This window comes from Papaver somniferum, chromosome 6 (assembly GCF_003573695.1).
Source record: "Papaver somniferum cultivar HN1 chromosome 6, ASM357369v1, whole genome shotgun sequence".
NCBI classification, from domain to species: Eukaryota; Viridiplantae; Streptophyta; class Magnoliopsida; order Ranunculales; family Papaveraceae; genus Papaver; species Papaver somniferum.
In genome coordinates, this window is record NC_039363.1 from 53,513,990 (window position 1) to 53,529,016 (window position 15,027).

Below are 15,027 nucleotides of genomic sequence, written 5' to 3' on the forward strand. Positions count from 1 at the left end.
CTTGTTTCGATCAAACGTGGAGTTGACGTGTACCTGCATCATTTGAACACCAATATGGGCTCTGCCGTGTGCATGATTCGAATAAACGTCGGCCTTGTCCCTGTTGCTTTGTCTGCCTTGCTGTGCTTGCTCGAACGTCAGCCTTGCTGCTTCGACCAAATGTCGGGCTTACTTCCTGCTGGGTCTTGCTGCCTGTTTCGTTCAATGTGGGACCCACCGCGTGCTTGCCTTGATCAAGCATGAACCTTGTGCGCTGAATATGGGTCCCCCTGTTCTCATATCCCTCCACGTCCAAGAGAGAATGCTTTACCGGTCGTGAGTACACATTCCGCGATATATATATATATATATATATATATATATTATATAAGTAATGATTTTGTTTTCTATTTCGTCTTATTGTAGTTGTTTGAAAATGAACAAAGAGGATCCCGCTAAGACATCACCTGAAGATAATACTGCCGCCAGATCGGAAGGTGTTAACAACTCCAAAGACATGCCGAGCATAAATGACGAGTTGTTTACTACGCCTTTTCCAAACGTTAGAACTCATCCAGGGCATAAATGGACCCTACTAACCGGCTCAGAGAACGAAGAGGATACTCCATCCACTTCTCCAGCATACGTGATGAGATTTTGTCTTCGGAAAAATGAATATCCACCTTCTCCTATTGACTTTAAGGTTTGTCAAACTCCAATGGGTTTTTATGAAGGATGGATGAGGCGTCTGTTGGGCAATGAGCGTATCAAAGACAACTTGACTAAAGCACGAATTATCGAGGCTGTTATGGCATCTGCAAATCTTCACATTAAGAAAGACGTTGCTGGTTTGATTACTTTGATGTATCGATGGCGCCCTTCCACGCACACGGCCATATATAGATGGGGAGAAATGACCATTACCTTGGAAAGCGTGGCCGTGTTGATGAATCTTCCTATTGCTGGAAATTTTCATTATAAGTTGTCCACCGAGGAAGGAATCATCTTCGATGCTATACTTCATAAGGCAGGAGAGTATGAACAACATAAAAAGGATGCGAAATTCTTTTACACTTGGTGGGTGTCTGAGTGGTCTCCCGCAAAACCAAAGCCGGGTCAGGTACTGGACGATGAACTCAGCATAGTTGCGTTTTTTTCTTTGTGGTTGTCTAGGGACATCCTTGATGAAGGTTCGGGGAAGAAGACTATAAGAGAAGATCTCGTCATTTTGCTATAAAGTTGGCGAAAGGTGTGGTCCTCCCTTTGGATGCCTTATTCCTTGGATCACTGTATTCTCATTTGGATGCGTTGGCGGTAGACATGCATGCTTCCAACGGGTATAAGAAAGTGGAATCGCATATCCATGTTGCTTTTCTTCAGGCGTGCCTGTGGGAACATTTCAAAGGTTACGCCCCTATTCCCGCAACTTCGCTTTCTGGTTTGTATGGCTGCTCAAGGATACTCCGTTGGAAAAACATACGTCCAAAGCCCGGGTTGAGACTTGTGTATTTTATCGATAACGTGTACGCCATAGATTTTCGTCCATGGGGAGCGGTCCATTCTTCCGTGGTTCAACCAGAAACCTTCACTACCACCTCCGACATTGTGTTGCACACTGAGGGAAAAACCATGAACTCTGGAGAAATCATTTTCTTGCGAAGTTGTATGCCAGGATACATTCCCTCTTTCTTTTATGAATTCCTTACTGTGGTTCCTTATAATATTGACAGGTCGCTCGCCAGATGATCTTTGACCAGGGCGTTCTGTTCCGTCGTCCACCAATGCCTTCGAAGGATCTCGTTTCATCTGTTCTGAATACCAACATCTTCACACCATAGCAGAGCCTTCCATTCTTGCCTCTTGGAAGAAGGCCAGCTGCGACTGGTGGTTACAAGCGTTTTTGGCAAGGAGAGCTGTTAGCTTTTCAAAAGTTCTCGGAAGAAGCTATGACAGTTACGCGCGGCAAGCCGTCTTCTGATATTTTGAAGCATCACAAACGATAGAAGCCGCTTCCGGGTAAACGAACCAGGGATAGCACTACTGATGACTGCAGTCCCCAGAAAGGAGCGGGGTCTAAGAAGCAGGCGTGTGGTCCCGTGGTCTTCAATTCCTCTCACATACAGGTACTTTGAACTTCTTACTTTTGATCATCCCATTTTACTTATCTTGAGCAATATCCACCAAAGTAATTATTTATTCGAAATCAGGGGCTACCGGAAGAGAACGTTTTCACAATGTTGGCACGTAGTCATAACGAGAAATCCGGCAACACTGATCTTATTGAAGGTGATGACAAGGACGATGCAAACTCGGTCGGCGACGAGGGAAGCGTTTTCCAGAGCGGCAAGGAGTCTGATCGTTTCAGTGATCTTATGGATGAAACCGTGGCAGAAATCAACCTTCAGGGTGAAGCGAACGGCGTGGGGAATTCCGGAGAGGCTACATCCATGATTGCAGAGGTGCTTCCCTCTGAATAATCTTCTGCAACTGACAAAAAGTTGGTGATGCACCCTGTCCCTGGAGTTGTCTTCGATCCTCCTTTCGATACTCCTTACACAAATCATGTGCTGGTCGGAGGATTCAGCGTGCCGGCTAATTATGAGGAGTTATACACCAAAATATGGAGAAAACATGGTCATATTGCCACTTCCAGAAAACTTAAGAGTCGCTTCGCATTAGTCAAACGTGTTGAAGAAGCTTTGTCCACTATCTACGGCATGAGTGTCATGATTGGGCGCACGGTTTCTGGAGAGATAATTTCAAACTTGGAGTTCCATCGGGATGTGTTCAAACAGTACGAGTTCAACGCTCCTTGGTTCTACAAATGGTTCTCTGAAATCGAGAAGCTTCAGAAGCTGCAAGGTGAGATGCATGAAGTTCCTTCCGCAGACTGCATTGCTCGCCAAGAAGAAGAGATCGAGAGGTTGCCTAACGAGTTGAAGCTGAAGCAGGCCGCCCTCTAGAACATGAAAGCTGCTCTTTCCCAGAAGAACGAGTTGTTGTTGAAAGACTTCCCTTGAACGTTTTAGGTTGTTTATTTATGCTTCTCTTCTTTCAGGTGTTTTTGAGTGATGTGAGGATTCCTTTTTACAACTTGATTTTCGGTCTTGAACTAATCGGTGATTGAATTTTGAATTAGATCATTTTGAGATAGTTTTGTGAATGATTTTTCTGAAATAAATTTGTTTTTTAGAAGGAATTTTCATTATGATTATAAATACGTGATCATTCTAAAGATATCGTACATGATATATGAAGTTGCAAATATCGTGTGAAAAGGAACATATCTACGGGGAAAGCAAAACATGATGTTTTACGATGATTTGCATCATTGGACCTCTTTCTCATTGCGGGACGTCAAGTCCCTAGTAGATTCTAAAACTATCTTTCTCATAAATTTGTTTAATAGAACTTACTTGTTCTTCGAAATTCCATCTGCATGAAATTAGGTCTTCTCTAGCACTTACTTCGAGAAATTATGTGCACTAATTTTAGGAGAGGGGAGGCAAACCTTCTGAATTAAGCTTCTTTTGGACGATGCACTTCAGGCCGTTGCATTCACTGTTAGGGTGGTGAAGAAAATGATGATAATGACAATACCTTGGATCTATCATCTCTTGATCAGTTGGTTGTCGCCACACAGGAGGAAGTTGAACTTCTCCATCTTTCACCCATACCTCAAATAATTCCAAGACTTTCTTTATCGAGAACGGGAAATGAGGGTATCCCAACTCTGGCTTTTCTTGTGCTAACGGATGTCGTGACATCTCCCGTTGGCTTTGATGTGAAGCACGCTTCGGGGATGGAAAAACTGCGTGTGTTAGCATACCCACGGCCCGCTTAGCTGGTCGAATTTGATGGAACGTAGAAGGCATTGTAACATCACTGCTGGGTGAATGGGTTGAGCGCTCCCAGCCTCTGTATTCACGTGCTCCTTGATTGATTTCTCCTTTCTCAAGTATTTCTTCACTTGGCTGAAAAGTCGCTGCGGATTGAGCAGCCTTCTGAACTTAGGCAAGGGTTTTGAGATATACATCTTCCAGCAAGGCTTCGTAAGACGCAGGCTCCTTTTCTTTATCTGGAAAATGTTTTGGAATCCCCGAGAAGTTTTTTCCTCTGTGGAACTGTCCTGAGTCTTCGTTGCCAGCTGGACTACGTTGTTCGTCTCCCCCCCTGTGACTATGTGTTCTTTCTGTATCTCCGTTGGTGAAGACATGGCCTCTAGGTAAGGATCCAACATTTCTCACATTGGCGTTTGCGATACTCCCTGGTAAATGCTTTCCGAGACTCCTTGTAATTGAATTGTTATATCATTCAAAAGGAGGAACGTCTCGCGCTGTCTTCTAGCGATACCAGCTTGATTTGCCAGGATATCCTCCAGCATCCTAGCCATACCTCCCATGATGTTTGAATTATCCATAGCTTCTGAACAATTTAGCGAGCGAGGATACACTGTGAGACGAAAGTTGGGGATTGATGAAAATGAATAGATTAATGATTAAATTGGACCTAAGATCTATCCCTTCAAAGTTGAGAAGACTGGAATGAATATTGAGAATTCAACTTCGAAACCGAGAGATTAATCTCCCACAGTCGTCGCCAATTGTTTATGGGTAAAAACTATTTCCGCTTGTTTTGGTAATCTTAGGTGTATGTGGATCAGAAATGAATCTAAACCCTAAACAAATGCACTGCACAGGGGTGCTTTTCGATTCGAGAGATCAATCTATACAATTCTGGCCTAAACCAAGAAATTGTCGTTCCAGACTTGCTTCGGTCACAAAATGAAGGAAATATGGTTGATTATAGGGAGGGGAGCGAAGAAGGTGTTGAGATTGTGAAGGTGTTGGCTGTTTATGACTTGTATCAGAATGTTGAACTGGTTTGCAATAATGTGAGCAATCCGCTCTGGATATTTTCTGGATACGAATGACAACACTTGGTTTCTGTGTCAGTCTTGTTTGGAAATAGTAGAACCTATTTATACAAGTCATTGAGCGCAACCCTCATCTCGTGGGAAGTGGAGGGAGTAAAGTGATGGAGCAGTGGGGTCGTGTAGGTGATTGTCATACGATCACGTCTTTGCCCACTTCTTCCATCATCGCTAACCGTCCATGCCTCCTGACACGTTCTCGTAATGGCATGTTGCACGCTGCACGCTATAAACCACCAAACCAATACCCCGGTAAGTATCCCCCAGTTTGTGACATGCTTGATGCCTCTAATGAGTGGATCGTGGGACCCACAGGAAGTAGCATACGGTGCTAAGTTAAATAACTAAGTTATTTAAGAAATTGATATTCATGAAATATTGTGTATGCGCGATGCATGCAACGCATCGAAAACAATTAACATGTACGAAGCATCGATGTTTTAAGGCTTAACCGAATAAGTCGCGGATTAAGCGTCTTAAAATAGCATCACGTCCAACCATCTTCGAGTGGTCGTTTGGAGGCCGCATGGGCGAGCTATCTCCTGGACGATCACTCCATGTGGAAGAGTGGCGGACGGTTATTATCGAGGTATTTCATTGGTCGTCTAGCTTTCAACCTAGGCTGTCTGACCAAGGTTGAAAAGTTGGACGGATGAGATGGTTTGCGGCACTTATTTGCGATCGTTGATGGATTTCTAGGATTTTAAAGAGGTGTGCAAGCATCCCTCTTCGGCTTGATCGAATTCAAGCATGGCACCAATTTTGGTGGGACCGATTGGTCGTGCATGGAGGTGGTCCATCGTTGTGCACGTCTATACCTCTCAGTCCCGTGAAGGCTTAATCTATGCCACTCAGATTGACTGGAAAAGATGAGTGATCGTGATTGATTTGCGATAGAAATCCTTTACCGCAAAGAATTTGGGAACCACGTGACATGCTTCCTTTGGGCATGTGTTTCGAGGCGCTCGGCCATGGTTGGCCTAGGCCGATTGGTCACGCGCATAGGTGGGCCCACGGTGATCACGTTGATATTCTTGGTACCTCTTAAGTTTATATCTACACCCTCCGTTTAGGCTGGCGAAGATGGATGGACACGATCGAACTGCGACAGTTATGCAGCGCCGCAATCCCTAAATAGGGTTTTTAAAATAGTCACGGATGCGTGAATTTGGCCAATCGGTTTGGCAATCTATGCCTCTCCTTTGGAGAGGTCGATCATGTGGGGCCCACGTTGGGCTGATAGTGAACATATGTGCACCTCCCTGATGGTCTTAGGCGCGATCTAAGCCATCCGAACATGCTGGTTAATTTGGATGGTTGAGATCAATTTAAGACGCTAGTGGAATTTCCGCGACCCTCGAGAAGCCTCACGCCCATCATGTTTTGGGCAAATGTTCATTAGTTAAGGTAGGGACGGAGTGCACCCGCCAATGTATGCATTAGCGCTTCACTGATCATTCGCGGGATGATCTAAGCCGTCCAACCAGGATGGTGAGGTTGGACGGTCTTGATGATTTTAAGACTGCCTCAAACAGTCTAAGCTCGTCGAGCTTCTTCCAAAGCAGCGCAACCACCCTATTTTAGGGCTGGCGTTTGACGTGCTGGGAGGAGTTCGTGTGATGTTCGGCCGGCTAGGGCATAAGTGGGACCGCCGGTGGTCATCACGTCAATCGCCTACTCTTGCCAGGGTTTGGCCAGGCTTATTAAATTGCACAACCAACTTCTGTGGTCGCGATCGTTTCTGAGACTGATATGGACAGTCCAGATTTTCCTTAAGGAAATTAAATGCGTTCGATCGAGCTGAAAGCTTATCGATTCGAAATTCTCTTTGTCAGAGAATGATGTAGCCTGTACGGGTATTTTGTGCATGTCTCAAAATAGGCACTTGGAGATTCATGTTACTCTGCTGAGAGTGAACACTCAGTCGTCATGTCATGCTAATAATGAGAGCTCGGCTAGGAACAACACAGGAAATACTAGGCTAATCGTGCATTAATTGGTAATGCTATAAATTTACAGAATATTTGGGATTGTTTCTACATGCACCATTCTAGGTGAATTTTTTATATTTATCGAATTGCTTCAAATAAATAAATCAAGAGGTTTTCATCGCTCATCAAACGGCTTTACCCTTTGTAGGTTGTCAACACATTAAAATTGGTTTTACAATTTTATCCCTGAACTAAAATCCACCATCAACAGGTGAACACTTGAACATATATATATATATATATCTCATATATACATTCATTAATCTTCAGAAAGGAACTCGATGGAAATTTTTCCCAAAGAAGAAAGTTAACCCTACTGTAAAGGATGATCTCAAAGAAAGTGATCCTGCTCAAGAGTTTTTCTGAAGAAGATGCTTGAAAGGAAAGAGTATAACTCTTGGATTGGAGAATCTGTCAAGGACTTAATTATCGTTCAGAATGAAGTAAAGAACGAACTTGCTAACCTTCAACTGCAGATAAACCAGCTTAGATGGACATGCAAAAATCCTTGGTACTCAGAACATCTTGATTAGGAATCAGAAGAAAGTTATTCTTGACTGCGCTAAGACTCGACATTATTGATCGAAAAACTAATGTTCTCACTCATGAACATGGGGTCTCAACGGTCAACAAGATCAAGGATATCAGTGATTCTTATTTCGATGGACCATTCCAGAGGTATGAAATCATCAAGGAAAATTGAGTTTTATTTATGTTTCCTAGTATGTTTTCTTTTTGATTTAGTTGGAAGAATAACTAGTGCATTGAATAGCAATGATTGTGATTACACATAGCTATTATTTTTTTCATCTTCATGTTCTTTTTAGGTTTATTTGTTTAAATTCTAAAACTTTTTGGAAGATGATGTTTTGCAGTATTAATCTTTATGATTTGTTCTATTGCAATTTGTTATGGGATATTGGTGTTTACGTCCGTGAACTATGTTCGTCCCATACTTTGTCAAAAGTAAAGTCGTTCGTGATCGGTATTCACGTATTGATAAAAGAATGAATGGACTTTTGAAAAATACAAAAGTTAAGCCTATATTGTCAAATATTTGATGGAAGATAGGTTAAAATCTTTTGTTTTCAAGGATTATGTCTATTAATATCGTTATGCAAATAGTGATGGAAAAATAGAATGAATCCTTGTGTATTCCGCAGTATTGATCATCCCTTATCCATATTTTATGTATTACTGTGAGGCTGCGTAATGTATCTTATGTTGAGAAATATACAACCAAGTTGATTATTTCCAGCTTAGTTGTTGTTCCATGAGATATTTTATGTCGAGCATATTAAACCAAATTAATCATCTTGTTTGGTTATTTAGTTATTGCTCCGTAAGTTTTCTTATGTCGAGCAAAACAAATGACAATTAAATTGATTACTTTTATGATTAGTTTGGTTGTGTATTCCGATTAGATTAATTATGGGTTCTCTTGTAATTAATCTAGTTGAGTATTTTCGTGTCTCCATAAGTTCTCTTATGTTGAGCATAATCAATTAAATTGATCACTTTTGTGTTTAATTTGATTGCATATTCCAATTAAATTTAATCATGGGTTTACTTGTGATTAATTTGATCGAGTTTTTGGATATAGGAAATCATTCTCATGGTTTTTTGTGTTCAATAAAAATCCTTCTTTTCTTTCGAAATTAAGGTCGCTCTTGTTGTTCCTTCGGGAATGACATCAAATGGGGGAGAGTTCTTTTGAACTTGTGCTTAATGGTTATATCTTGAGGGGTGTGCGGCTGTAGAATTTTAGAGGGGTTATCTTGTATCTTTAAACTCCTTGATGAATGCATTTAGCTTCGGCTTCATTATTGCATCTAAATTAGTTGGTTTGTATTTTTTCCTTTGTCATGAAATGTCTCTCTCAAAAATTTCATGATGATCCCGTTCTTGTACCTTTGCCAATTTTATTGACAAAAAGGGGGGGAATTAATATGTAGTTCACACTACAAATACATATGGTTTTCGTATCATTGTGTAAGGGGGAGTGGTTTCCATGTGAGATGGAGTATTGACTAATGGGGACTGATACATATCACCATAGTATTATTGTTGAAGTTATGATACAATTGAACTTTGACGCTGTGTAATAATACTATGACACTGTATAACAATGATCAAGAACTATGTTTTCTCATTGTTATAGCTACGGATCTTCAACAACGGTGATGCTAAACTTACAACCTTTGGGATCATTGGAGTACTTGGAAGTGACGAAGATTTCGAGGAATGTTGAAGATTAGACATGTGGAATAAGAGCTATTTCTTTATCTTTTTTGTATTCCATATTTATTGATAGTTTTGTCACTAAAATTGACAAAGGGGGAGATTGTTAGAGCATTGCTCGGTCGAACTCGCATGCGTTTCTATCTCAAGCGTGTTTGTCAATATTAGTGATCAAAACTATAAGTCTTGATTTCTAGTCTATTATAGCTAAGTCTCGGACTAGGATAGAAAGTGTAGTTGAGCTCAAGTACTTCATGTCAATTCATCATACAAGTAGAAGAACTACTCAAGGAACCGGTGGAACTTCTTGACAAAAAGGTATGTGAAGACTCGAACTTATCTATCACTCAAAAGTCTATCTACTCTATCTCCTACTCTTTGAGACAAGAAGTCGTACACTATACATATAGACATTGATTATACACATTTGGTATTTCGAGCCGAGTATACCTCGCCTATCTATATCTCGAAATATGAGTTGGTAAGCTTTTTGCTTTAACCAAGTTTATCTTTACCATGTGACGAAAGTCATGATATGTTTCAATCATATTGAAAATTGTTTTGACGAGAAATGGTGTAACAACTGCATAACTTCCTCTAAGAATGTTTCAATGATTGAAATGAGAGTTTAGATTACATAACAGATGATGGACATAAGCATTATTGTGGAAACACATTTATGTATAAGTCCTTTTCCTTGAACCAAAGTTTGCGAACTTTAGTGATCAAGAGAACCGGAAAAATGGCGTGAGCCAAGTCCGCGAACTCAGTCCGCGAACTGCCGAAGTTCTTAAACCCGAGAATTTCTGCTGGAGTTGAAAAACTATTTGCGAGAAACTAAGTCCGCGAACTCAGTCCACGAACCCAGTCCGCGAACCGGCGAAGTTCTCATACCCGAGAATTTCTGCAGGAGTTTGTAAACTCTGCCCGGTAACTTAAGCCCGCGAACCTAGTCTGCGAACTTGAGAAGGTTATATATCTGAAGATGATTTCTGAACTTAAACTTAAACAGACTAAGGAATGCAGTTTGCAAACCGTGGCTATAAAATTTCATGAACCGATTCAAGTGAATCAAATCATCTTTGCCTCAATTGTATATTGTGTAGTACATGAGATTTCCTTGAAATTGAACAACTCTCTAACTAGTTCATTTGAAATCATTTGAACTAGTTATGGTGAAGAAGAATGTGGTTCATATGGAATTCTCATATGGCTAACCATTTGGTTAACTATTGTTGAACCAACAAGTGCATGCGTTTGGGTACGGTTAACAAACCTAGAAGCGTGCATTGTCAAGTGTGTGTAACAAGCTAAGTTTTCGATCTAACGGTTGAGAAATATTAGCTTGAATCTAAATCAGGTTTTCATCTAACGTTGGATATTGATTGTTTTGTTACCAAGGTAACTTAATTGCAAACCCTGGTTTGAAAGACTATATAAGGGGAACTCTAGTATCTGTGCAAAACGAATACTCACACCTCACGTGTGATACTAGTTTGCATACTAGAGTTGGTTCTCCTTTAACCTTTGGTTTTCTTCTTCTAAAAACAGGTTAACGACTTAAAGACTTCATTGGGATTGTGAAGCCAAACCGATACTACTTTTATCGTAGTTGTGTGATCTGATCTTGCATCTTCTATCGTCCGAGTATAATCAGATTGAATGGCTTGAGATTGATATATACGATAGGAAAGATATAAAAAGTAATCACAAACATCTTCATCTCATTGTTTGTGATTCTGCAACATCTTGTTTCTCTACCATACAATTAAGATTGTTGTGAGGTGATTGATAAATCTAAGCTGTTCTTCGGGAATATAAGACTGGATTATCAATTGGTTCCTGTTCACCTTGATTATTATCAAAAGACGGAACAAAACCTTTTAGGGTTTATCTGTAGAAGACAGATTGATCCTTTGATAGACTTCTCTGTGTGAGACAAATTTGTTTATTATCAATTCTTCGACTTTGGGTCGTAGAAACTCTTAGTTGTGGGTGAGATCAGCTAAGGGAATCAAGTGCGCAGTATCCTGCTGGGATCAGAGTCGTAGGGAGTACAACTGTACCTTGGATCAGTGGGAGACTGATTGGGGTTCAACTACAGTCCAGTCTGAAGTTAGCTTGGAGTAGTCTAGTGTCTATAGCGGCTTAATACAGTGTATGTTCAATCTGGACTAGGTCCCGGGGTTTTTCTGCATTTGCGGTTTCCTCGTTAACAAAATTCGGGTGTCTGTGTTATTTCTATTTACGCATTATATTGTTTTATCTTTATAATTGAAATAATACAGGTTGTGCGTTTTAGATCATCAATTAGAATATCCAACCTTAGGTTGTTGATTTTCATTTATTGATCCTTGGATATTGGTCTTTGGTACCATCCAAGTTATTCCTTGTGTTTGATTGAAGACTCACTGATTTCTATTAGCTCGAGTAAATCAACACAAGAGAGAGATATTAACTCCTTAAGATACTTTTACCTAGATTGAGTCTGATTGTCTAGTTGATTCTCTAGAAAGTATTTCGGAGTTAGTCCATACAGATTGCTAAGAAAAATATTGGGTGGTGTTGTTAGACCCCCCCTTTTTCACTAATACTCACCATAAGGAAGATAGGTAGATATTCAATCCGCACGTCTTTGTTATACCACTTAATATGATATGTTACTCCCCCTTAGTCTGTGCTTTCACTCTTTCGTTTAGATTAAACCTTTAAGCACCAATGTTCTTTTCCTTAGCGATACCAATCAATATAAAATCAATGCCAGTGTCACTTGTTTATTCCATATATTTCTCCCCCTTTTTGTCATTAAATAACAAAGAAACGAAAAAATAAAGGACAACACAAAAAGAATCTTACAAATCTCAAAATAGACTTGCAACCTGTAGAGTTAGGCACGAGGGTTCCACACACCATGTTCTGATAACCAATATCAAAACCGAAACTACAAGTAGTTTTATTTTGATATGTTACTAAGGAAACAATTGTCCGAAACAATTTTTCCATTTTAGTTTAGCAAACCAAAAATCAACTAAGCATCTTAGTTCCTTTGCTAAACCGATTGTACAAAAACAATCGCTTATTCGAAAAGACCAAAATAAAATAACTCTATTTTTCTCACCAGGTTTTAATTATCCATAAACTTAGACCTTTCAATTTTAAACAAGACAAGTACTAGGTTATTTAACTAGCATTTATTGTTAAGGCATTCGATTAGACTTGAATAACCGAAACCTCACTTTGATAAGTCTAACTAAGATCAGAATTAACTTAGTTTCTCTTATACGGAATCGCATTGGACTAAACAACTCATCCCGTAAACCTTTTATTTCATTAAGCCATAAATAATTCATACAAACCAAATAAATCAACTTGCATAATTATTCACCTCAACCGGAAGCAATTGAAACAACATAGACAGTAAAGCACCGCAATTGCACCGAAATTTTGTAAACCTAAAAAATTGATACCACACAATAAAGCAAGATAACAATAGTTTTTCTTAACCGTAACCAATTGAATCACACATACATCCATACACACGTAATGGAATAAACATCAATTGTACCGAAATTTTTGTTAAGCAAAAGCAATAAATATATGAAATAAACTCAGGCTTTTCTTAAACAGGAAAACAATTAACTAACAATATTGTTACCTAGAATTTCGCATCCACTTCTCCACAAAGTTTGCATCGTCGTCCAAGGAGAATTGATATCGAAATATCATCATGTTGTCATCCTTATGCAAAAACAAAAGAATAACAAGAACCATCCTTTACCAGAGAAAGGTTGAAAATCGGTTTTAACAATTGTAAGCAAAAGTTGAAAACCGTTGAAACACATATGCTTTTATGCTAAACCAAAACCGATTCAAAATATTGTGACTTTTTCACATATTGTTTCTACCAGAACCCCTCATGATTCTTTAATAAAGCCTACCAACATGGGCTAGAACTTAATCCTGCTAAATCAAAAAGTCACCCTGTTTGAGGTAAAAAATGATTCTGCTTTTTTTTAGTAAATTTGGGTGTGTTGATGAAAAACGAATTCAAACCCTAAACAATGCACTGCACGGGAGTACTTTTAGGTTCGAGAGATCAATCTGTAAAACTATGGACTAAACCAAGAAATGGTCGTTCCATATTCAATTCGGTCACAAAGTGAAGGAGAAGGGGTTGATCTTAGGGAGGGAAGCGAAGAATGTGTTTTAGATCATAATGTTGAATTATGAAGGTGTGGATTTTTATGACTTGTATCAGAATATGGAACTGGCTTGCAGAATATAAGCTATCATTTCTTGGTGTTTTCTGGATACTGTGTTGATAACACTTGTGTTCTTGTTGTTGAAATTATACAAGTCATTTGAGCTCAACCCTGATCTCGTAGGAAGTGGATAAGGCTAAGTAGTGGAGTAGTTGGTCCATGTAAGAAGTGGTGGTCATCACGTGGTTACATTTTCGTCCACTACTCTCATCGTTGTCATCCGTCCGTCCTTTCCTGACGCATTCTCATAATGGACGCGTTGCACGCCACACGCTGTAAACCTCCAGACCAATACCCCAGTAAGTATCCCCTTGTTTGTGACATGTTTTATGACTCAAGTAAGTGGATCAATTTGTGGGACTTGCCGCAAAGAATAGCATACAGTGCTTGAGCGTCTTAAAAATGGCAGCATGTTCCACCCCCTTTGGGTGATCGTTTGAAGGCCGCCTGAATAAGCCATCACTTGTCCGATTTCTCCCTATGATAGAGTGGCGGCCGGTGATCATTGAGGTACCTCATTGATCGCCTAATATCTAATCCAAACTGTCCGACCAAGCTGGCGAAGTTGGATGGACGAGATGGTTTGCCGCCGTTGATATAATTTTAGGGTTTAGGGACGTGCGGACGTCCCTTCTTTGGCTAGTCGAATCCAAGCACTGGGTACTAATTCAAACGGGACCGATTGGGCATGCATGGAGATGGGACGCCAGCGTGCATGCCTATATCTATTGGTCCATCAAAATCGGATCTAGGCCACTCGATTCGACTGGTGAAGATGAGTGGCCACGATCAATTTGCGACAGAAATATATTGCCGCAAAGCGCAAATTAGTGTTTTGGACAGCCGTGACTACTCCAGTTCGATCGAGCAATTCGATGCTTCATTGACCTCCCACAGGTAAGTCGATCGAACACGAACAGAATTGGGCCAGCGGTGAACTCGTGTGCACTTCCCTGATCGTCCAAGACGCGATCTAAGCCATCCAAACAGGCTGGCTAAGTTGGATGGTCGTGATCGATTTAAGACGCTAATGTACTTCCGCGACCCAAATTAGGGTTTAGAAGCATCACGCCTGCTATAGTTTGGGCAAACGATTTATTGCCTTATGGTCTTGCCGTGGATAGACCGACTGAGTGGGGAAAAGCTAGGTCGATGGTGTGCGTGCTAGCATTTCCCTAATCACTCGTGGTGTAATCCAAGTCGTCCAACCAGGATGGAAAAGTTGGACGGCTTTGACGCTTTAAGACTGTTTTAGACAGTCTATGCTCGTTCGAGTTTCTTTCAACAGCATGATCACCCTACTTAGGGTTGGCGTTTTACAATGCTGTGATGCGTTTAGGAAAGGTACGATCAGTTGGGGCGTTGGTGGGACCGCCCACGATCATCATGATGGTTGCCTATTTTCGCCGGGGCTTGGCCAGGCTTGTTGAATTGCGCGTCCAAATTGTGTGGTCGTGATCGTTTCTGAGACTGATATTGACAGTCTAGATTTTCTTTATGAAATTTAATCATGTTCGATCGAGATGTCTTTAATTAAAAGTGCTTCGATACGAGATTCTCTTTTTCAGGGAGTGACGTAGCCTATTGATGTGATTTGTAGATAGTGGTAAAAGTGGTTCGA